The 24,752-nt window shown below is 44.9% G+C and overlaps 1 long non-coding RNA gene and 1 pseudogene across 2 annotated transcripts; both read right to left on the minus strand.

Moving 5' to 3' along the window:
• Positions 1-8,969: 8,969 nt before the first annotated feature.
• On the minus strand, positions 8,970-13,748 carry LOC134479707 (uncharacterized). Of its 2 annotated transcripts, XR_010053350.1 has the most exons (4): positions 13,610-13,748; positions 10,936-11,022; positions 9,704-9,850; positions 8,970-9,614 (listed from the first exon to the last, which is right to left on the minus strand). It is a non-coding gene; the product is annotated as an uncharacterized LOC134479707 (long non-coding RNA). The 2 variants fall into 2 exon arrangements; XR_010053349.1 differs by having other exon boundaries at positions 8,970-9,850.
• Positions 13,749-15,181: 1,433 nt separating this feature from the next.
• On the minus strand, positions 15,182-19,567 carry Coq4-ps1 (coenzyme Q4, pseudogene 1; annotated as a pseudogene).
• Positions 19,568-24,752: the final 5,185 nt, after the last annotated feature.

Here is a 24,752-nt window from a genome sequence, read left to right on the forward strand (position 1 = left end):
AGGGAGGCGGGTCGCACTGGTAGTAAAAATCAATAGCTGCTTCTGATTGGTCAGGAACAACAACCAATCAGCTACGAGATTAGGCCCCTCCCCTCCTCGCTCCTTATTCCTGAGAGGTGTGGACTGGCTGTGTTCTTTTGCTTCTTGTCTGGTCCCTGCCTTCGCCCAGCTGTCAGGAATAGAGCTTCTTATTACTTTTTCGTATATCTCTTGCGATGTATGGAGCCTCCATTGGGCAGAATATTGAGACGGATGGTGAGTGTGGGGGATATCTTTGAAACTTAATATCTTTCGCAAAACATACTATACAGAAGCATGACTCTTCATATAAACATATATGTATCCGCACATATATTTATGTGTTATATATACAATTATGTACATATATGTATACACAAATATACGTATATGTACATATTTATATATACATATACACACATATGTGCTAATATATTACCAGCAGCCAAATAGTCTGTGTCAAAACCTGAGTTTGTCCTCCAATAAAATTATCTTTTTTTTCTTTTCTTTTTTTTTTGGAGCTGGGGACCGAACCCAGGGCCTTGCGCTTGCTAGGCAAACACTCTACCACTAAGCTAAATCCCCAACCCCCCAATAAAATTATCTTAAGAAGGAGAGTGTGGTAGTGCATGCTTGTAATCCAGGCACTTGTGACACAGAGGCAGGAGGATCAATAATTCAAGGTCATCCTCCTCCATATAGTGAGTTCCAGAGCGTCCTTCGAGATGAGTCACACTCTTTCAAATACACACAGACACTGGTTTAGCGTGTGCAAAGCCCTGTGTTCAATCTGCCGCACAGTGTGAACCAAACATCCTGGTGTACACCTGGAATCCAAGCAGTCCTTGGCTACACAGAGTCGGATCTAAGCCTGAAATACACAAGACTCTGTCTCAAAACAAGAAGAAATGACAATGGAGCCAAGAGTGGAGGTGGATGCCTATAATTACAGGCTGAGGCAAAAAGAATAGACGGTTGGAGCCCAGCCCAGCTTATGAACAGCAAAGTCTTGAGGAGGCAATGAAGGAAAGAGGAGGAGGAGGAAGGGGGAGAAGAAGGGGAGGAGGAGGGGGAGGAGGAGGAAGGAGGAAAAGAAGAAGAAGAAGAAGAAAACAGGCAGGGGTAAGGAAGGCAGGGGAGAAGAGAAGGAGGAAATAAAATAAAGGGGCTTCTGGTTAAAGTTGAGCCAGGGGTTGGAGATGTGGGAAAAGTGTCTGTTCTGTCTAGAACGTAAGAGGAAAACCTGTGAAAACAAGAAGAAAATGAAGCCAGAAACAAACAGAAAGGTAACTGGATTAATAACCCTGAGAATACCAACACCTAAATGAAGGCAAGCGAGAGGTATACTATACCACTGGAAATTTCTGCGGGGAAGTTCACCATGCCAGGGGGAAAATCCAAAAGGTACTCTCACTAGGGTTCTGTTAATGAAACAGGCACACATCCCGCCTAAACCCTTTGGGCTGAGTGCTGAAACCTGCACACAGACTTTCCAATCAGATCTCTACAAGACCTCACACTTAAATACTCAGAAAGCCAAGCATAGTCATCTGTCTAAGGGAAATTCTTAATATACAAGAAAAGAACCAAACCAAGCAAGCCAGAAAGGAAAAAGCAAATTGGAGACTAGAGAGATGCCTGGGGAGGGAGGGACAGGTGCAGATGGGAAAGTGTTTCGGTGAAAGCCTGAGTTCACAGAAAAATCAGACTCAGCTGACAGTCTGTAACATCACCTCACCAGGGCAGAGTTTTATGTCATCATGACACAAGCTAGAGTCACCTGGAGGAAGGAGCTCAGCTGAGAAAATGCCTCCATGAGGTCAGGTTGTAGGCAAGCGCATTTTCTTAATTAGTGATTGGTGGAGGATGACCCACCCATGGTGGGTGGTGCCATCGCTGGGCTGATGAGCCAGGGTTCTATATATAAGAAAGCAACTTAGCAAGCCAGTAAGCAGCATCCCTCGTGGCCTCTGCATCAGCTTCTGCCTCCAGGTTCCTGCCCTATCAGACTTCCTTCAATGATGAATGGTGATGTGGAATCATATGCTAAATAAATGTCCTTCCTGGGGTTGGGGATTTAGCTCAGTGGTAGAGCGCTTGCCTAGCAAGTGCAAGGCCCTGGGTTCAGTCCCCAGCTCCGGAAAAAAAAAAAAAAAAAAAAAAAGAAAGAAAGAAAGAAAAAAAATGTCCTTCTTTATCTTGCTTTTGATCGTGGTGTTTTCTCACAACAATAATAACCCTAAGACAAACAGGGACAGGCAGATCCTGGGGACTTATTGGCCAGCCAGCCTAGCCAAATTGGCATGCTCCAGCTTCAACCAGAGACCCTTCTCAAAAACTAAGGTGGGGAGCAATGGAGGGAGACACCCATGCCAACCTCTGGCCTCCATATGTGCACACACGGACGTACACATGCAAACCCCACACATTCAAATAGAAAAATTAGTAAAGCAAATCAGAGCAAACAGATTGCTGAGAGGAAAACCGCTAAATACCCTCAGGGGATGATCCAGTGCATCTGAAAAGAGCACATTGCACTGCTCTTCACTGAGGCAAACCCAGGAGTTTATGTGCAACAAGCAAATGTGCAACACTGAAATACATCCCCACTTCAGGTAGGGTGACACTTAGCTCAAGGAACCTAGATGTCATTATCCTCCTCCTCCACCTCCAACACTTACAGAGTCGTGAACCACCAAACCCTGCACTCAGAATCCTATTTTTTCTTATTGTTTATTAATTTGTTTATTAATTTGCATGTATGCCCGTGCCCAAGGAAGCCAGAAGAGAGCATTGATTTCCTTAGAGCTGGAGTTACAGATAACCATGAAAAGCTAAACATCAGGGGAACCAACCCCAGGACCTCTGGAAGAGCAGTGTGTACTCTTTTTTTTTTTTTGGTTCTTTTTTTCGGAGCTGGGGACCGAACCCAGGGCCTTGTGCTTCCTAGGTAAGCGCTCTACCACTGAGCTAAATCCCCAGCCCTGCAGTGTGTACTCTTAACTGCTGAACCATCTCTCTGCCTTCAAAGCTGTATTTTTTAAAAGAATTTTTTATTTTATGTATATGAGTACACTATAGCTGTCTTCAGACACACCAGAAGAGCACATCAGATCCCATTATAGATGGTCGTGAGTCACCATATGGTTGCTGGGAATTAAAGTCAGGACCTCTGGAACAGCAGCCAGAATCACTGAGCCATCTCCCCAGACACACGCATGTGGGTGAGTGCGTGTGTGTGTGTGTGTGTGTGTGTAACTACCATTCGGATAAACAAAAGGAGTTCTTAGACATCTAAATGTGATGGAAGAAATAAAATTCAAAAGAGGGAGGGACTGGAGAGATGGCTCAGTGGTTAGAGCACTGGCTGCTCTTCCAGAGGTCCTGGGTTCAATTCCCAGCAACCACGTGGTGGCTCACAACCATCTGTAATGGGATCTGAAGCCCTCTTCTGGTGTGTCTGAAGACAGCTACAGTGTACTCACATATGTAAAATAAATAATATTTAAAAAAATTAATAGAAAGATGGAAGGTTCAAGTTGAATATAAATTTTCCTCTACTTAAAAAAATTTATAGATTTTAGAGCATCAACTCTGAAAGTCAAAAAAGTAAACAATGAAAGTTAAAAAAAAGGGACAGTCAGGAGGGGAAATGTCATCAAAGATATTTATGACACTAGAGAGTTGACTCAGTGGTTAAGAGCAAAGGACTCAGGTTCGATTCCCAGCACCTACATGGAAGCCCACTGTCTCATCATGAACCAGGCACCCATCTGGGGTACAAATGTACACATATGCAGCAAGCCAAGGCCAACCAAACAGACCAACACAACCCATACACACAAAGCAAAAAATAATAATAAATCTAAAAAACATTTAGGCCAGGTGTGCTGGCACGCACCTTTAATGATCTCTGTGAGTCCCAAGGCAACCTGGTCTCAGAACGAGTTCCAGGACAGTCAGGGCTACACAGAGAAACCCTGTCTCAGGGAAAAGAAATAGCCGGACATAGTAGCAGGAAGTTCATTTTGGGACTGGATGCAGAGGCAGGCACATCTGTTAGTTGGGGCAGCAAGACTTGGATACTTAGGCCCTGTCTCAAAAAACAAACAAAAAGAAAGAAGGAAAGAAAGGAAGAAGGAAGGAAGGGAAGAGAAAGAAAGAAAGAAAGAAAGAGAGAAATAAATAAATAAATAAATAAATAAATAAATAAATAAATAAATAAATTTAAAAGTAGTTCCAGGGCTGCACAGATAGCCCAGTCGGTAAAGCCATCCAAGATAAGGACCTATGTTGATGCCTAGAAACCATGTAATCCCAGCAGGTCACTGGCAGCACTGGAGAGGTACCTGGGGCCCAGCACAGGGTACCTGGGCCCTCAGGCCAGCCAACCTATTCTATCTACTAGATGATGCTGGGCTGTGAGAGACTGAAAAAACAAAACAAAACAAGCAAAACCAAACAAAACCACGGTATCTGGCTAGAGGAACAAGAGCAAAGCTAACCTCTGACCTCTACAGGCACTAGCACAGGCACATACATGTACACCGACATGAACACAGATACACAGACACAATGAATAAATGTTTTGTAGTGATGGTTTGTATATGCTTGGCACAGGGAGTGGCACTATCAGGAGGTGTGGCCTTGTTGGAGTAGGTGTGCCACTGTGGGCGTGGGCTTTAAGACCCTCATCCTAGCTGCCTTGAAGTCAGTCTTCCACTAGCAGCCTTCAGATGAAGATGTAGAACTCTCAGCTCCTCCTGCACCATGCCTGCCTGGACGCTGCCCTGCTCCCACCTTGATGATGATGGACTGAACCACCAGCCCCAGTTAAATGTTGTGCTTTATAAGAGTTGCTTTGATCGTGGTGTCTGTTCACAGCAGTAAAACCCTAACTAAGTCATTCATGAAGGGCAGAGTAACCTGCTTGTAGTCTCAGTACCTGGGAGGCTGCAGGAAAACCATTGCAACTTGAAATCCAGCCTCATTGGCACATCAAGTTCCAGGTTAGCCAGGACTACATACCAAGACCTGTCTCAAAAAAGAATTGCTTGCCTAGCATGCGCAAGGCCCTGAGTTCGGTCCCCAGTTCCGGAAAAAAAAAAAAGAAAAAAGAATTGAAAATTGGTCATAACAAATTTTTAAGGATTTATTTGTTTTATGTGGATGATATTTTACCCATCTATACACCTCTGCGCCAGAAGAGGGCATCAGATCCCAGGATGGATGGATTGTTATGAGACACCAAGTGGTTGCTGGGAGTTGAACTCAAGAGACAGTAACCAGAGTCATCTCTCCAGCCTGAAGCCAGCAGTAGGAGCATAGGCCTTTAATCCCAGCAGAGACAGGCGGATCGCCATGTTTGAGGCCAGGCTGGTATATACGGTGAGTTTCAAGAAAGCCAGGGCTACACAGGGAAAATCTGTCTTGAAAAACAAACAAACAAACAAAAACCCAAAAACAAAAACAAACAAAACTAAAAACAAACAAACAAAGCCCAACAACGAACAATTTTAAAAGCTCTCAGAGGAAAGAACCAAGCTGCCCTGTATAGATGACAAGTCAGGGCAGCAGTCTTATCGTTCACAGAGAGTGAGATGGCAGTTAAAAAAGCTTACACGCGTCATTCACAGGGGGCGATGCCACTTCAGCACATTGAAGACACTTGTAGTTTCTAGCTCCCCTTAGTAAAAACCAGTGTGACCTTTGCAATTAAGCCTTGCCAATGTAATTTTCAATAATCATAGTTTCTTCTTCAAGAATTTCTAAATTATGAAATATCCCATGACCGAGCATGGTGGGTATTGTGGTACAAGCCTGTAATCCTCTACTCCCCAGCCAGAGGCAGGGGATGAGAAGTTTAAAGTCGTCCTGAGCTCTGTAGGAGTTGGAGGCTAGCCTAGGCTACATGAGATTCTGTTCCAATAAACAAACAAAGAAAAGGGCAGCAAACAAAATAGAAAAAGCAGAAAACTGGCTTAAGTGACTATAAGAGTTTAAGAGGCTATTTCTAGCTACTACAGGCAAAAGAACTGTCTCTTATCTGAAATGCTTGGAATTAGAAGTATTACAGGTTTCAGATCCTTTTTCCAGATTTTGAAATGTTTGAAAATACATAATGAGATATTTGGCCACGAGCTCTGAGTTTAAGCATGAAATCCAATGTGCACTATATATGTTTTACGCATATGTCTCGATGTAATTTTCTATGATATTGGTTTTTTTTGCTGTTTTTTGGGGGGGTTTGTTTGTTTGTTTGTTTTTTGGAGCTGGGGACCGAACCCAGGGCCTTGCGTTTGCTTGGCAAGCGCTCTACCACTGAGCTAAATCCCCAACCCTATGATATTGTTGTGTGCCTGTTTTGTCTTATTTTTTAAAGACTTTTTACCTTTATTAGAATTATTTTAGATGAGGTCTCACCTTATAGTCCTGGCTGGCTTGAAGTTCTGCCCACTTTTTCCCAAGTAGTGGGATTCAAGATGTATGTCTCTGAGACTGACTGCACCTGCATTTTTGTTGCAATTCCTAAAAAAATGTCATTTGGAAATTTTTTCCTTAAAAAAAATCTTTTTATTTTATACATGTGAACATTTGTTTGAATGTATGTATGTCTGTGGTGCCAGGAGAGGCCAGAGAGTGCATTAAATCTCCAGAAACTGAGCTTACACACAGCTGTAGTTGGCCAGGTGGGTGATGGGTATCCTCCAGAAGAGCAACCACTCTTAGCTAGGTTAACCACTCTTAACCACTGAGCTACCTCTCCAGCCCCTATCCACAGAGTTTTTCAATTTGACAGAATTGGCCTAGCAACAGTTAACATTGCCTGCCAAAAACATTGAGCAAGAGGCTCAAGGCTGAGTGCAGCTGACACAGTGCAAATACACCATTTATGTAAATACATTAAATAACAGAACACCAGGTAAGGAACAGCCTGGGTTTTGTAATATAAGAATGAAAGATAGGATTATCTGCACTTTTGAAGGAAAAAAACTCTAAAAAAAAAAAAACTCGCCAGTTTATAGGAAATATGAGAAACAGACAACTATGCAAATTGACAATGCAAGTGTGTAACTGGGGACATGCGAGAAGAATGTCCCAGTTTCCGCAACAAAGTAGCTGTAGAATTGTTACAGTTGCCGTTCACTCACATCAAGCAAATGCAATCCACAGACCTTGCTTGGACCTGAGCCTAGGACATGTCCTTCCTCAGTTAACTGGGGCACTCTGGAAACAGACTGGATCCCACATATTAACCAGTATCTGAAACTGTCAGATGTAACACTGGTTATGATGGTTGAAGTATTTAAAAATACCCTTAACCCTTGGTGATATTTAGGTGTTTATCAATGAAATGATGTACTGTCTGGAGAGCATTAGTTCACTGGTTTGAGCTGGGTGAACTGGGTGAGCCAGGAAAGAAAAAAAGTCCCTGGGGCTTATATAAGGCTGTGATCATCTAAGAGTATGTGTTGGGACATAAAAGAAAGCACATTAGGGGCTGGGGATTTAGCTCAGTGGTAGAGCACTTACCTAGGAAGCGCAAGGCCCTGGGTTCGGTCCCCAGCTCCGAAAAAAAAAAACAAAAAAAAAAAAAAACAAAAAAAAAAAAAAAGAAAGCACATTAAATTGTCTCACTGGTTAAAGCTGAGTGGTAAATGGTAGGGTCAATAAATCTTACTTTCAGTTGTGCTTTGGAATTTTGTATCTGTTTTTCTTTTTTACTCAGTAGCCCAAGCTATCCTGAAACTCACTATGTAGCCCAGGCTGGCCTCAAATTTGAGGTAATCCTGCCTCTGCCTCAGCTTCCTGAGTGCTAGCATTAGAGGTGTGAGCCACCAGTCCCACTAGTGAATGAACAGACAAAGGGGATTGTGGGACATAGGATAGCAGGACAGTTAGGTAGAGCACATGTGATAGAGTAGCCTTTAATCCAGCACTCAGGATTGCAGAGGCAGGAGGATCTCTGTGAGCAGAATGGGCAACCTGGTCAACTGAGCTAGCTCCAGGCCAGCCAGCCAGGGCTACATAGTGAGACCTTTTTCCTCTCTCTCCTTGATATGTCCCCAGATCTGTAAGATGAATATTTTGTTCAAAAGTCCCTGCTTCAAGTAGTTGTAAAAACTAAAGTAAATAATATTTATGGAAAGTTCACATTCTGTACCTAGTACAAAATAGGCACTGAATAAAAATTGACTGCATTTTGAATGGCTAATTTAAGTAAGATTTATTCCAAACCTTTGCTCTGCCTGTATTCCGAGAATTGGTTTATTTCGGCTCCCACTCACTAACCCTGGTTAGCACCAAGAGCAGCAAGGAGTACATTATCTTTGAAAACAATATAAATTGGCTTCCATACTTTTTTTCCACACCAAGTGAATTGATTTCAAAATGCTGAGAAGAGCCAGGGCCAAAATAAATTCACAAACTACCATTGCAATAGTCATTGTCTACTGCCACCACCTGCCCCCTAAAGGAGTAAAGAAAACAAAACTGGTGCTTGAGCCTTGGCTCAGCGGCTAAGAGCACTTGCCACTCCTGCCAAGGATCCAGATTCATCCAGTTTCCAGCAGCCAGATAGTTCACAACAATCTGTGATCAGTTCCAGAGGAGCTAACTCCCTCTTCTGACCTCCAAAGCCTGAAGCACATTTACCTACATACATACAGGTAACATACACGCAGGCATGCACACATGCCATGCTAAATCTTCTTTAAACTTTTAAAAGTTGAGGAACATGGACAACTGATTTTAATCCCTTTCATTCTGCCATTGGTGTAATTCATACGTAGCTGTTTTGTGAAATACTTTAAACTATTAACTAGAATGTCACCCAGAAGTCCCACTACTTGACCTATGTGAAAAGGCCATGAAAGTGCTATGTAGACTGTGAGGTCCAATTTGAACCTCTTCCAGGACCTCTTGAATGAGACCCATGGAGACAGTGATCAATGCAAAAGCAAGAAGAGTTTAATCATTCCAACAAGTCAGGGTCATCCCACTTCAAGGAGAGACTTAAGCAGACTCTAACAGAGAGTAACCTTGTAAACAATTGGGGCAGAATTTGCACAGAGGTAACTAGGCAGGATACTATGCACATTTGGTAGAGTGAAATGACTTTCAGATCAGACTCAGCGTACTGTTCAAGATTTTTCCAAGGAGGGAGGCGAGGTCGTTTAAAAGCCATAGGTACAGTCTATGGGTAACAATTACACCCTCCCAGGGGTTCTCAATGTTCCCCTTTTTGGTGTTAAGGGCTGTGCCCATAGCAAAGTGGATTCTCCTAGCAGTGGTGGTAACCATGATGACCTCTGTCCTGGGCTTGTTGTATCCAGTGAGCTTTTATCACCACTGCACTGCTGGGAAGATCTGTCTGTTAATGAAGCCAGCTTTGACAAGCATAGGAGAAGGAGGCTAGTTCTCGCGTGTCAGGTCTTGGAGGTTCTCAGCCACAAAGAGATGAAAGGACTTGCTGACGTCAGGCAGTCCTAGCACAGGTGCTTCCAAAAGAGCCCTCTTAATGGCATCAAATGTCTGGAGTTCTCCCTCGCCCCAGAAAAAGGGTCATCCAGCCTTTCTTGCACTTGTTTGAGGGTCTTTGGGTCAGGGAAAGAAAAATGATTCCTTTCTTGGCCTCTCATAACCAGTGCCTCCCATCCTCCAACAGGTACCCTAGGTAGCTCACCTTACATTGACAGGTTTGGGCTTTCTTGGGTGAGACTCGATGACCCAATTTGCTCAGTTCTATCAGCAGCTGCTTTATGCCCCTGAGACAGTCTTCCTCAGTCTCGGCTGTGATTAAAAGGTCATCCACATATTGCAGGAGGGTCACCTATGGGTTAGACTCAATGATAGACGGTAAGGTCATGATATGGGGCCTCATTGAAGAGGGTTGGAGAGTTCTTGAAGCCCTGGGGCAGCCTGGTGCTGTGATTCCCCGTCTCGAGATCTTTCCACTCAAAAGCCAAGTACTCCTGGCTCTGGGGAGTCAAGGTTAGGCAGAAGAAGGCATTTTATATTGTTTCACTGTGTCTGTCACTCGTTTTACTCCCAAGTAGTACTCTGTAGATCTTTCTGAGAACAGATCTTGTTAAAGAGGTGGGTAATGTTAGCTTACCTTCAGTCAATCCCTGCCAGCCCATTTTATTTCTTTTTCTGCATACATTAGGTACTCTGGGTGGTTCAGGTAGGACAGCGGTCAATCTAGAGATAGCTGTTTCCTTTAAGGCTACCTCCTTGGCAGCCTTGGCAGCCAGGCTGTTATCTCTAGCCAGTGGTTCCTTTTCCCATTATGAGGGCCTGTGTTAATGTTATTAACTTGGCCCTTTGCATTGAAGTGCCTGGAGGAAGAGACTGAGTCCAGACTACCTCCATTTCCGTTGTCAGCGCTGCCCCTGCTCTCCTCTGACCTCCATGGATGAAGCTGCTTCTGTCTGTACACCAGGTCTGCTCTGTCTCTGACAGAGGAGAGTCATTTTTCAATGGAGTGGACAGTCCAAGTCAGGATCGGGTAGGAGAGTCACAGGGCTCAGGGAAACAGGTGGCTGGAAAATATCTCAGCCAGGGTTGATTAGTAAAGTCTGATAGTGAAGCATGTAGGCAATTAGAATTGCAGGGGCGGGGGTAGTCAAGTCCCAAAGTTAATTTATTGAAGCTTGGAATTTCTTTTCTCCTGGATCCGAGATGTTGTTGGCTAGAAGGTCTCTAATTTTTTCCTGTCTTGATCTGCACTCTTCTCCATGCTCCTTGCACCTTTAACTTTTCTCTAATATTTGGCACTAACTAATTGGTGAAAGCCAAGGCTACTGTACTAGAATTCTCTGTGTTCTCTTATCTAATATCATATCTAAACCTTGGCCAAATTATTGTTGAGACCTGTTTACAGAGCCTGGTGGCAAATCTGGAGATGCTCCTTACCTTTTACCGAGTTGAAGCCCTAATCTGGGTGGGTTCCCTGCGGGGCCAGGAGCCAGTTTCTTGGCCTCTGTCTCTGGTGAAGAGACCCTGTAAGAGGTTTTGGGGGATAGGTGTTAGCCTTTGGTGTAAACTCTACACCACAGTTACCTGGTAACACCAGGTTCGCCTAACATCATAAGAGGGGTCATTTGTCCCCTCCTTGTTTCTTTCTCTTTTCCTCTTTTATTTTAATAACTCAGAGACCATATTTGTGCAGACAAGGAACGAGCATTTCTCTTGGCAAGAAGGATAGCCATTTACTGAACAAAATGATGAACAGGAGTCAGTTGCAAGCAGTATTGAGGGATACATCTGCCCACTCGGGGCCTCTCCTGTCAGGGACCCTGGATGCCAGTATGCACTGTGTCTGCCCTCAGCAGAAGGGGAGGGGAAGAGGGAATAAGCCGGTAAGAGCTGTAAAAACCAGGAGCAGCTGGTCCTGAGGGGGAAAAAAAAAAAGAAGTCACCAAATGACTACTGGGAATTGAACTCAGGACCTCTGGAAGAGCAGTCAGTGTTCTTAACTACTGAGCCATCTCTCCACAATAAAGCTGATGTTGTAGCTGGCTGCTGGGCTGGAGTTGGCTTTTGTTGTTTGGTGTTAGCAAGGGGGAGGAGGGAAAACTTCTGAAACATTTTATCCTGTACTGCTGACCCAGCCTGGGGAGATAAAAGGTCTTCCTCCAGTGGCCATTTAACATCAAAATCGGGTCACTCCAAGTTGCATAAAGTGGCCCTTAGTCTTAACTTCTTTAAAATGAGTCAGAATAAGATCAAGGTGAGAAACAGTCTGTCCCATCTCCAAAAATTTCGTCAGTTCAAGTCTGAGGACATAAACAAAAACAAGGAAGATACAGACAATCCATCCCTGCCATGGACAGAGCAACTCAGACTGCCCAGGTGGGATGCATGCAGACCAATTGCCTCCTTCTGCAGGCAGAGGACACAGACTGTCCAACCCACAGCAGAATAACTCAGTCCACCTGCTCCTGTCACAGCCAAAATTCACACAGATTCTGGCGACCTTGGCGAATTCAAGCCGGAAAACACAGACCAGCCTGTCCCTGCCACGGACAGGATGACTCAGACTATCTGCTTCTGCCACTAGTGAGATACACTCAGATTATACACAGACTTCGCCCCTGCCATGGGCAAAATATATACAGATTCTGGTGACTTTGTCGGCCCAAGCTGGCCCAAAGTCCTAGCAACCCCATCAGCTCACACTGGAACCCGAGTCTGAAAGGCTAAAGCGTCCTCCTAGCTTTTCTCTGGTTACACACAGGCTCTCTAAGCCATCCTGATGCTTGGAAGCATGAACCAAACCAGAAGCAGAACACAAAGAAGCTAGACAGAGGAAGCACAGAGAAGACAACCATGGTACCTTGCTCGAGCTGTCACTCCTTATATTTGCCACTCTCCTGTGGGTCCCCCACAAGAGTGCAGTTCCCTGCCCATGCACCAAATGTGAGGTCTGAATTGAATCTCTTCCAGGACCTCTTGAATGAGACCCATGGAGGCAGTGATCAATGCAAAAGCAAGAGGAGTTTAATCATTTCAACATTGGGGTCCTCCCACTTCAAGGGGAGATGGCCCTGAGCAGACTCTAACAGAGAGTTATATACCTTGCAAACAATTGGGGCAGAATTCAAGCAATTAGGACAGAATTTGCACAGTGGTAACTAGGCAGGGTACTATGCACATTTGGTAGAGTGAAACAACTTTCAGATCGGACGCGGTGTACTGTTCAAGACTTTCACAAAGGGGGTTCGGTTGGAAGCCACAGGTAGCTTTGTGTGACAGTTTGGCTTGCAGTTGTTCCAGGAACTAAACTGGCTTTTTTTCTTCCTGGAAGGGAGGGACCCTTGTGCTTGGAACTTTGTGGTGTGGATTTTCTCACCAGGCCCTCACTGGCCCTTTCAGACATCAGCCCTAATGTGGAGATCAAGGTTGTTCACTATAGCCAAGATACTGAATTAAGTATGTATCTATTAGCTCATGAATAGGGAAAAAATTGGGCGCATGGTATTTAGTTATAAAAATATTGAAAGTCTAGGGGAGGGAAAAACATGAGAAAAATATATTGTATGAGCTGAGTATGGTAGCCTTTAATCCCAGAACTCTGGAGTCAGAGGCAGGCAGATCTCTGTCAAATTCAAGGCCAGCTTGGTCTATAGAGTGGGTTCCAGGACAGCCAGGGCTACATAGAAAGACCTTGTCTTAATGTTTACATATAGCATTTATATATATTATGAAAACATTTTTTTCCAAGAAAAAAATGCAAATCTGTCATTTGCAGAAACATGGAGGGAACTGGGAGATATGTTAAGTGAAACAAGCCAGACATAGAAAACCCAACATTCTATGTGTACACGTATATGTGGGATCTTTAAAAGGAGCCCACAGAAGTAAGGATGAGGAATGAGGTGTGACGGTGGTTTAAGGGTATAGGCGTTAGTCTGCTCTAATCGACCCAGTGGCGGCAACACGCGTTCATTGCTACCCGCGCCTGGATTTTCAAATGAAAGACACACACACACACACACACACACACACACACACACACACACACACACTGCCTTATATTTAATATGCCTTAATCAGCTCAACGGTTGAGCCACTCCAACTTTGCTACCTTAGACCCAACGGGGGCAGTCCTGGGGCTGCTCTTTCCAGACGCTTCCACGATTGTTGCTTTCTCTTCTGCAGCTCTCAAGCCTGGGTCCTATTCCCTTCATGGCCTGCTGATTCTTTTTCTTCTCAGTTCCCTTCCCCACGAATCCTAAAGTCCCGCCTCTCTGCCTAGTCATTGGCCACCGGCAATCTCATTTACCAATCAAAGCCAACTGGGGGCAGGGACCCTCCGCGCCTTACATGCGTGCGAAATTTTCTGCAATTCTGGGAACCCAATGAACATAATACAGGCGTTAAACCAAATCCACCATATAAGGGTCCACGATACCCCGGACTCAACCGTATGTAAGAGTAAAGAGTGTTTTATTCTGTAGAAGTCCAGCATGTTCGGCGTCTTCCATTTACCAGGATGGAGATGTCCAAGTGCTCACTCGAAGGCCCAATTTAAAGCATATTAGAGGAATTCCAGAGGGATGTAGGTAAGTATTATGTTAATTGGTTGGCTCTATATCACAGGACATTCTAGAATCATTGGAGGGCCTGGAAACTGCTGCTGGGGAAGCCTAGAAACGGTTGTTGACTCTGCCCTTGCCTCAGGCCAGATTTCTAATAACTGACTTGCTTGGACTTGCCCACTTTTAGGAAACAGAAATTTAGGCCTAGTCTCCTGACTTGCTAGTTTGAAGCCTGTCATGGAGTCAGCTTGTCTCAGTTTTCTCAGTGGCTCACAACCATAACCCTAGCACTTGGGAGACTGAAGCAGAAGGATTCCAGCAATTTGGGGCCAGCCTAGGTTACAGGGTGAGACACTGTCTAGAAAAGGAAGAGAAGAAGGAGAATGCATGTGTGAATCCCAGCACACAGGAGGCTGAGCAGGGAGGTCGTATGTTTGGTGCCAGCCTGGGTTCCTTTTTATGCAGCCATGAGATGACCCACATTTGGGGTTGGGTCTTCCCACCTCAATGAATGTAGTCTAGAAAATCCCTTACAGACACATCTGAGATTTGTCTCTGAGGTGTTCTAAAGCCTGTGGATTGACAACCTAAACTCACAAATTCACCCCACATCAACTTGATTTCTGGACACATCACCTTTTTTTTTTCTAGCTAGGCCTTATGGGAGATTTATTTGCACAGCAAACATACATTCTCCTAGACACTCTTCTCAGAGCACTGGGACAGGATGTAGCCGGCAAACTAACGATGACCAAGCTTGACAGAGTAGCTGTCCAAAAGAGAGGCTTCAGACCTGAACAAGCCAGTATGATCCAAGATAGTGGTTCCAGGCATACATATTGCTCTGTTTGGACAGCTCACAACACCCTGGGGCCTCACTGTCCTGGCTCTCTCTCCTAGGCTGGCCCTTAATGAATATGACAGCAATGACTATAGCAGTGTAAGTGACACTCTGAGTTCAGGTTCAAAGGGAAGACACAAAGGCTCCTTTGTCCTGAGGAAGGCAGGATGTGGAGAGGCAGGTTCTGCCTTCTCTGTGTAGCAGCTCAGGCACTGGATAAGTTTCCCAGGGAGGACTGATGCTCAGTCCTGCAGGGCTGTCAGAGATGCCCTCAACATTACTGGTAGTAGATATTGAGGACTCATGGGGCCTTGCACCCAAGGGACCAACTCAGAGAATGACACTTGCAGGCTCTGAGCATAGAAGCAGATGGGTGGGAAGAGTGCTACCAGGGTGCACATGAATTGACCATCTGCACGGCCTCAAAACACTTTATCACCATCTCTCCAAGCCTATTGGTGGGCATCCCCAGCAGAGTGTAGACTACATTGTGCACCTCACAGTACCCCTGGATCACACAGGCTGTTCCCACTGTCCACAAAACAGAGAGGTGTTCGTGTACCTGGAGAGACTCTATTCACACCCAGGAACTGAAGGTACTCATGGCCCAGAGAGCCTTCAGGGAGGCTCTGGAGCTGGCTTAGGTCAAGGGTAGACAGTGAGTTCTGAGGATGTCCTTGTAGAATCTGTGTACCCTCTGGACCCTGAGGAATGTCAGGGTGCAGCATCCTGTGGTCTCCCCTAGAACTGCAAACATGCCAGGGTGGCAGTGGAGGTTGTAGAACGCCATTCCTGCCGAGACCATGCCCCACAACATCTTTTGCAGAGGGTGAGAGGGCTATGGTCCAGATGCCTTAGCTCCAGGCCCTGAGGAGCACATCTGCCCAAACACTTCTTCTTTTTTTTTGTATTCTTTTTTTTAATCTTTATTAACTTGAGTATTTCTTATTTACTTTTTAAAAGATTTATTTATTTATTATTATTTATTATAGATTTATTTATTATATTTGTATTTTTTTAATCTTTATTACACTTGATCTTAGCCAAAAGGCCGAGAAGCGATAATCTTTATTAACTTGAGTATTTCTTATTTACTTTTTAAAAGATTTATTTATTTATTATAGCTGTCTTCATGCACACCAGAAGAGGGCATCAGATCCCATTACAGGTGGTTGTGAACCACCATGTGGTTGCTGGGATTTGAACTCAGGACCTCTGGAAGAACAGTCAGTGCTCTTAACCAAACACTTCATTTTTAAGCCATTACTTTCCTCCCCCATTGTCATAGGCTAATGGGCATCTCATAATGCAAAAAATCCATTCTTTTTTGTTTCAAAAAATCCCCATAGTAAAGCTGGGCAAATCTTTGAGTTTGAGACCAGGCTGCTGTACAGAGTGAGTTCCAGGACAGCCAGGGCTACACAGAGAAATCTTGTCTCTAAAACCCAAAAAATACACAATTAATTAAGCAGGTAAGTAATTAAAATCCCCATAATCTTTTGTTTTAAATGATTTATTTATTTTAATGTATGTGAGTACACTGTAGCTGTCTTCAGACACACCAGAAAAGGGCATCAGATCTCATTACAGATGGTCCTGAGCCACCATGTGGTTGCTGGGAATTGAACTCAGGACCTCTGGAAGAGCAGTCAGTGCTCTTAACCACTGAGCCATCTCTCTAGCCCATAAAAATAAATCTTAAAAAAAAGAGTCTCGGGGTTGGGGATTTAGCTCAGTGGTAGAGCACTTGCCTAGGAAGCACAAGGCCCTGGGTTCGGTCCCCAGCTCCGAAAAAAAGAACCAAAAAAAAAAAAAAAAAAAGAGTCTCATCTGAGACTAGGAAGCCCATGGGGCAGGTAGCCATGATGATGGCGAGGCGAGTGGGAACAGAGCCCATGGTCTGAGAACAATGCTGGAGTCTGAGAGCTCTAACCTGATCCCAGTGGGAACAGTCTCCAGATGGAAATGTAATTCTGGGGGGTTTTCTATGGCCCCCTTGTTCCCCAATAAGTGACACAGAGACTTTACATTTATTAATAGACTGCAGGCACTAAGCTAGGCATGTTCTGAGTTAGCCTAACCTGGCTTTGCTGGCCTGAATGACCTCCTAGCTTTGGACCCCATTACTTGCCATCTGAGTCACTTGAGTATTGCCCTGGTTCACTCTGGTTCATGTGTGTCCTCATGGCTGCTCTCTCATTGCAACCTCATGGTGAGTCCCCCAGTCCTTCTCCCCTTCCTCCCTCTCCCTCTGTACCTAGGACCCCTCACTCTGTCTGCTTGGGACCCCTGAGTGGGATTGGAAGTCCTGCTCTATTCTCTCCTTCTGTCCTGCAATCGGCTGATCAGTTCTTTATTACAATCAATCAGAGGGAATAGAAAGCAATCTTTATACATCATTGAGACAGGACATGCCCCACACCCATGACAGTTGTCAACATCTGGACTGCAAGCAGATCTCTGGGCACAGCAATCACCATCTGGACACACAGGGCACAAAACCATCTGCCAGCATCTCGAGCTGCCCCTCTGTCTTTTGGTACACATGAAGCCTAAAAACTCTGCCAGCTGAGGGTGTCGCTAAATTCACAGCCGCATACCTCCAGGGGGTGACTAATACTCGAGGCCGTTAGAGTCTCAGTCCTGTGGTAATTTCACACCCTCAATGCACTTGGGCCAAATCCAAGTTAGTTAGATACTTACCGCGTGCTATGATCTAGGGGAAACAAGTGGTTAAAAGAATACACTTGGGGTTGGGGATTTAGCTCAGTGGTAGAGCGCTTGCCAAGGCCCTGGGTTCTTGGGTTTGGTCCCCAGCTCCGGAAAAAAAAAAAAAAAAAAAGAATACACTCAACCCAGGACTTTAAAGGTTAAGTGCAACAGGCTGGGAGATGACTCAGTGGATAAAAGTGCTCACCAAAACCCTCATGACCTGACTTGCTCCCCAGTACTTTGACAGGGGCAGAAAAGAAGCAACTCCTGCAAGTTGTCCTCTGGTTCCCGAGAAAGTGCTGCCGAAGGGAGTCGACAGACTGAATGGATGGATGGATGTAATTAAAGCTATGTGTGACCAGCACTGGTCCCTGAAAGGTGGGTGGGTGGGGAGAGAGAGAGAGAGAGAGAGAGAGAGAGAGAGAGAGAGAGAGAAAGAGAGAGAAAGAGAGAGAAAGGGAGGAAGATGGATGGGCAGGTAGCTCTCAGCCATTAAGAGCCCTTGCTGCTCTGGCAAAGGACCCAAGTTTACATGGTGGTTCACAAAGAGGGCATTGGATCCCCTGGAAGCTGAGTTACTGATGGGATCACATGGGTGTGGAATTGAACTTGGGTCCCCTGGAAGAGGAGCCAGTGCCCCTCTAACTGCTGATCCATCGGGGTTGGGGATTTAGCTCAGTGGTAGAGCTCTTGTCTAGCAAGCGCAAGGCCCTGGGTTTGGTCCCCAGCTCCCCCCCCAAAAAAAACAACTGCCGATCCATCTCCAGACCGTCCGTTGCTTTATTATTAAAGGGGTCTCACTGTGTGGTCCTCTGCCTTCCCAAGAGCTTAGGTTAAAGCAAGCAGTTCCTGCTTTCAAGTTTTGCTTTCTTTTGAGACAAGGTTTCTCTGTGCAGCCCTGACTGAGCTGGAACTCCCCTCACCAGGCTAGCCTTGTCTGCCTGCTTCTGCTTTCCAAGAGCTGGCGTTAAAAGTGGGAACACCACGATCTGGCTCCTGCTTTCAGTTTCCGAGTAAAAGTTTGAAAACCGTTTCATCAAGTGAGATAAACTGCTAATGGGCAAACAGAATAAATTCTCATTACTCAATAGGGTTTTATTTCCTGAATTTTTATTATCCAAACCACAATTAGATACCATTATATACCCACAAGAATGATGAAAAAGACACAATAGCAAATGCTTTTGCAATGTAAAAAAAAAAAATACAGTGGAGACAATGAAACTCTTATCTTTCCAGTAAGAATGCAAATGGCAGTGTGGGTCAGTGTTTGCACCCTTGCCCAGCATGGATGAGGCACGGAGTTTGAAGCAGGAGCTGATGCAGAGGCCATGGAGGGTTGTTTCTTACTGGCTCACTTTCCCTTCCTTGCTCAGCTTGCTCTCTTATAGAACCCAGGACTACCAGCCTAGGGATGGCACCACCCATAGGGGCTGGATCACTAGTTGAGATCACCCTTGATCACTAGTTGAGAAAATGCCTTACAGCTGGATGTCATGGAGGCATTTCCCCAACTGATGATACTTTCTCTGTGATAACTCCAGCTTGTGTCAGTCACTAAGGAAAAGCCGTTGAGTCTTGTCCTTTTTAGGTCCCGTTATCAATCTGACACAGGCAAAGTTCACTTGTGGGACTGGACACACGACACAGTGGTGGAAGGGTACCAGCTGCTCTTCCAGAGGACTCCCTCCTTTTTTTTTTTTTAAGAATTCATATGAGAACAATGTAGCTGTTTTCAGACACACCAAAAGAGGCATCAGATCCTATTACAAATGGTCCTGAGCCACCATGTGGTTGCTGGGTATTGAACTCAGGACCTCTGGAAGAACAGCCAGTGCTTTTAACCACCGAGCCATCTCTCCAGCTCAGAGGACTCAGTTCTATTTCCAACACCCACATGGCATCTCACAACTGTCTGTATTTCCAGTTCCGTTACCCTCCGCTGACCCATACGGTTACACATGTGGTACACATACAAACATTAAGGCAAAACAACCAAACACAAAACACATTTTTAAAAAAACAAATCAAAAAGTCATCCGGGAAGAAGTCTCAGTTGAGCGACTGCCTATATCAAATTGGCCTGTAGGCACATCTGTGGAGAACTGTCTTGATTATTGATCGATATGGGAAAGCCCACCGTAGACATCCGCCCATGAGCAGGTGTTGGTCCTTAGTTCTACGACCAAGAAGACCGAGCATAAACCAGAGGGAGCAAGCCAGGAGGCAGCAGCTTTCACACATGGCTCCTGCTTAAACACCTGATGCAACTTCCCTCAGTGAGGGGCCGATGCCTAGAAGTGCAAACCATAACGAACCACTTCCTGCAAGTCCCCAAGTTGCTTCTGCACGGGGTAGGTGGGGGTGGGGGATCTGTGTGGGCTGGTTCTGGCAGGCACAGCTGCAGTGCGTTGTCTGTTGGCGCCCTGGCCGGTTTATAACCTTTCTCCCAGTCTTCTGATGTTTACAGCCTTTCCCCTTGCTCTTCTGCTGTGTACCCTGGGCCTTGTCATGGTGGCAGTGGTCTTCGGGGCCCTCGACCATCATTCTCAGATCCTGTGCAGCCATGGGTCTTGGCATTCACCACAAGTCCTAATTCTCTGACCAGTCCTGAGAGTTGCTTTTATCTGTGCTTGCCAACAGATACTTAGATTGTGTGAGGCCATGTTAATTCAGCTAAGCAGCCATATTGGGTCCCCCGTCCCTAAGGTCTAGGACTTCATCAGTCATATGTCTGGGACCAGGGTTACAGTATTAGGGATGGATCCTCTGGTAGAGCGGGCCTCAAATACACTCCAGGAATGGTTGGCTTTCCCAGGAACAGCCTGAATATCCTGCTATTATATGTCACAGAGTTCACAGTGGGAGGAGTTATTGCTTTTGCTAACACCCACCCGTGTAGCATCATCCAGCCCTCACACCACTAACAGAAGATCTGAAGCCCAGTTCCAACCTGATTGCTCTGTATCCTTCGTCCAAGGTGTGTAGTGTCTTCAACGAGAGGGTGTTATCAGCTAGTTCTGGTGGGCAACCACCAGGGCCTCCCCTATCAGGTGCTGCTATGGCAGTATCCTATGCCTGACATCGAGGAGTTAGTTTAGTGACCTACATTTCTAGGGCCAGCACTACCCAGCCTCGCAAGGTATCTGCCCTAAACTGTCTTTTATGTGTTATTTTAATTGGGTTGCCAGATAATTTGTTTCTGGGTGATTCACTCACACAGTCTTAATTTTGATTAACCTTCCTCTTCAGGCCCCTCACCTCCCTCATCCTCCATGCCCCACCCCCACTTCCTTCCCCTCAGTGTGTGAACCTCTCCATCGCCAGCCCTCCCCATCTTCACTTTATTTTATCTCCACATTACTGTTCCTCTTCCGTGAGTTGATCCCTGCCTGCTCTGTTCAGTGTGCTGGGCTCCAGAGGGGTTCCTAGATAAGCACACAAAACTAGAGTCAAGTCTAGGGTCCACAAGTGAGGGAGACCATGTGGTGTTTGTTCCTCTGGGCCTGGGCTGCCTCATTCAGAAGAATTTCTTCTAGTCTCGCCCACTCATCTGAAAATTTTATAATTTTGTTTTTCTTTGTCACTGAATAAAATCCCCTAAAAGCCAGATGCCAAAGAGTAACAAAGAATGCTTTAGAAGTTCAGTAATGGGGGTTGGGGATTTAGCTCAGTGGTAGAGCGCTTGCCTAGCAAGCGCAAGGCCCTGGGTTCGGTCCCCAGCTCCGAAAAAAAAGAAAAAAGAAAAAAAAAAGTTCAGTAATGGGACTGGAGAGATGGCTCAGCCATTAAGAGCACTGACTGCTCTTCTAGAGGTCCAGAGTTCAATTCCCAGCAACCACATAGTGGCTCATAACCATCTATAATAAGATCTGGTGCCCTTGTCTGTCATATATAGGCAGAACACTGTGTATGTAATAAATAAATAGATCTAGAAAAATTTTAAAAAGTTTACTTACTTATTTACTTAATCTGTATAGAGATTGTGTCCTAATGTCTATGACTATGAACCATGTACATACCTGGTTCCCTCAGAACCAGGGAGTGAGAGCTCCTAAAATTGCAGTTACAGGTAGTGTTAAGCCACCATGTGGGTACCAGGAATCAAACTGAAAAAGTGACTAATGCTCTTAACCACCGAGTGGTCTATCCAGTCCTAACGTAATACTTTAGCCATGTGTATATTGTAGGCCTAAGGCCTTTCCACCCTGGCCAAAAGAAAACTAACATTCTCTCTCTTCATACAATGCACATTTTATTATTTTTTTTAAACCCGCATTTTCTAAAGCATGAGAAGGAGAAGCATTATTTCCCCTTTGCTCTTCAGTGTACAGCTTAACAACAGAGTGCTCTCTGCCACCTGCTTGCCCGCTGTTGTGAGCCGTTGCTTTGAGTGAGTCATGGGAAGACTTCTGGCTATGCAGTAATATTCTGTAATATTTAACAGCTCTTTCAAATCACTGTGGACATCCTACTTTGACTTTGTGCTAAAAGCTGGGGAACAACATAAAACTGTGACATCAGGACTGAAGACACAAACAGTAAAGGCCCCAGCCACAACCCAAGTTCAACTCAGGACTCAGTGAGAAACCAAGGTTCACACGCTGTCCTCTGACACCATGTGCACTGTGGCACACCTAATAAACAAACTCAAACTTATCCACGACTAGCTTGCAAATCAATGAGACTCAGACTATGGTTATTTTATTTGGCTTTGACAATTACGGGGCAGGGGTCCTCCCTAATTTACTTTTCTAACTGCTGGCCTGGCTACCTCCCCAGTGGTGAAGCCCAGATACTTGCTGTTTCTCCTGGCCATGTGCTCATGGGTCGTCTCCTCTCATGGGGGCTCCTCCCCTCCCTGTTGTAGTCTCTTTTCTCTTCTCCTCTCTCCTCCACCCCCAACCAAGTAACTCAAAACCCACCTAACTCGAATCCCTCCAGTAACTGGATGGAGCCAACTATATTTAACCAATAGTTTTAAATTGCACAATAAAAGCTTGTAAACGGGAGAATCCACTCTCAGGCTTAGACCTTCACAGAATTTAGCATTACAACATGTAGAGCAACAAGCCAAAACTCAACAGGAACAAAATAAGCCCCCACCAAAATAAATAAATGTATTTTTTTTTAATATGAAACCCTGGAACTAGAGAGATGGCTGAGCATTTAAAAGTACATTCTGCTGCTGCAGAGTTCAGTTCACAGCCACTACATTGGGCAACTTCAGGGGAACCAGCGCCCTCTTCTGTTCCCCACAGGGAGATGTATTTATGTGCACAGACACACATGCATACACACAATTTTAAAAATAGAGAATCCATTTCAATAATATTTTATTCTCTATTATATTAAAATCTATCTTGAACCTCTCTGTATGGCTCAGAATATTTCATAAAGACCATATATTAGGTAAAGGTTTCTATATGTATTTCTAAAGTATTAGGACAAATTTTTACACAATCACCGTCACATCTGACAGAAAATAATGGCACTACTACTGTTTGATCAGTATGATCAGTGTTGGACACTGAACCTAAGACACAGTACCTAAGGGGTTGGGGATTTAGCTCAGCAGTAGAGCGCTTGCCTAGCAAGCACAAGGCCCTGGGTTCGGTCCCCAGCTCCGAAAAAAAGAAAAAAGAAAAAAAAAGACACAGTACCTAGGCAAGCACACTACCATTGAGCTATGTATAGCCTTAGCCCTTTTGAATTTTAAAATTTGTTCTTTGGTTAGTGTACAAACATGGTTTTCTTCTTTTTTTTTTTAAGATTTATTTACTTTATGTATGAGTAAACTGTCTTCAGACACACCAGAAGAGGGCATCAGATCTCATTACAGATGGTTGTGAGCCACCATGTGGTTGCTGGGAATTGAACTCAGGACCTCTGGAAGAGTAGTCAGTGCTCTTAGCCATCTCTCCAGCCCCAAACATGGTTTTCATACATATATGTCACTGTACCTTACTCACTCATATCTCACTCATATTTACGCACTGCTCTCTTCCTTCCTCCCTTCCTTACCGATCACCTTCTTCCCCCAAATGGTACTGCTTCTGCCCCTCTCTCTCTCTCTCTCTCTCTCTCTCTCTCTCTCTCGAGACATGCATCTATGTGCATTTATTTGTTTATTTATTTAGGTTTTTCCATACAGGGCTTCTCCATGTAGCTCTGTCTGTCCTAAAACTCACTCTGTAGACCAGGCTGGCCTTGAACTCAGAGATCCACCTGCCTCTGCCTTTTGACTGCTGGGATTAAAGGTATGTGCCACCACTGCATGACATAATTATTTATTTTTATTTATTTAAATATGAACTCCATATGAGAGAAAATATGCTATTTGTCTGAGTCTGGAAGGGGCCAGTCAAGACTACTTGTGGAGGTCAGAGGACAACTCTGTAGAGTTAGTTCTCCTTCTGACTTTCATTTTATGTGTATAGGTGTTTTGTGTGCATGCACGCCTTTGTACACACACATATGGTTCCTGAACGGGGTGTCAGATTCCCAGGGAATCTGTTACAGAAGGTTTTAAATTGACACGTGGGAACTGAACCTTGATCCTCTGGGAGAACAGCTAGTACTTTACCTCACAGCACCCTCCCCCAGCCTCTCTCTCTCCAGCTTTATGTGGACTCCGGAGGTTAAGTCTCCAGGTTTGCTCGTCGAGCTCCTCTACCTGCTCAGTCACCTCCCTAGCCTTGAGTAAGTCCTCTTCTGTTAAAAAATGTAAATGGAGGCTTTATTTAGAGTTAAAATGATTTCATCCAAAAAGAAAACTCATCTCTACTCCAAGAAGAGAGCACTATAGTGAAAATATTCCAAATACATATTAAGCAGACACTTCTTGTTTAAAACCTAAGATCAAAATAAACGCCTCCTTGAATGGAGGAGACGTGACTAAGGGCCACAGGGTGAGCAGCCACAGATGTAAATCAGTCCCTTCTGAAACAGAATGTCCTGTGACATGACAGGATGTGTGACATTGTGACACCTCGCTGGGTGCTCTCCAGTAACGGACTGAGTGTACTTAGCAGCCATTATAGCCTTTTTCCTAATGAACACTCTATCCTCTGCGAATTCAAAATCTATCTCAGGGGGAGATGCAAGCAATACCTACCGCTCGTCCTGTGTGACGA

Source organism: Rattus norvegicus, chromosome 7, assembly GCF_036323735.1.
Source record: "Rattus norvegicus strain BN/NHsdMcwi chromosome 7, GRCr8, whole genome shotgun sequence".
Classification (NCBI taxonomy): domain Eukaryota; kingdom Metazoa; phylum Chordata; class Mammalia; order Rodentia; family Muridae; genus Rattus; species Rattus norvegicus.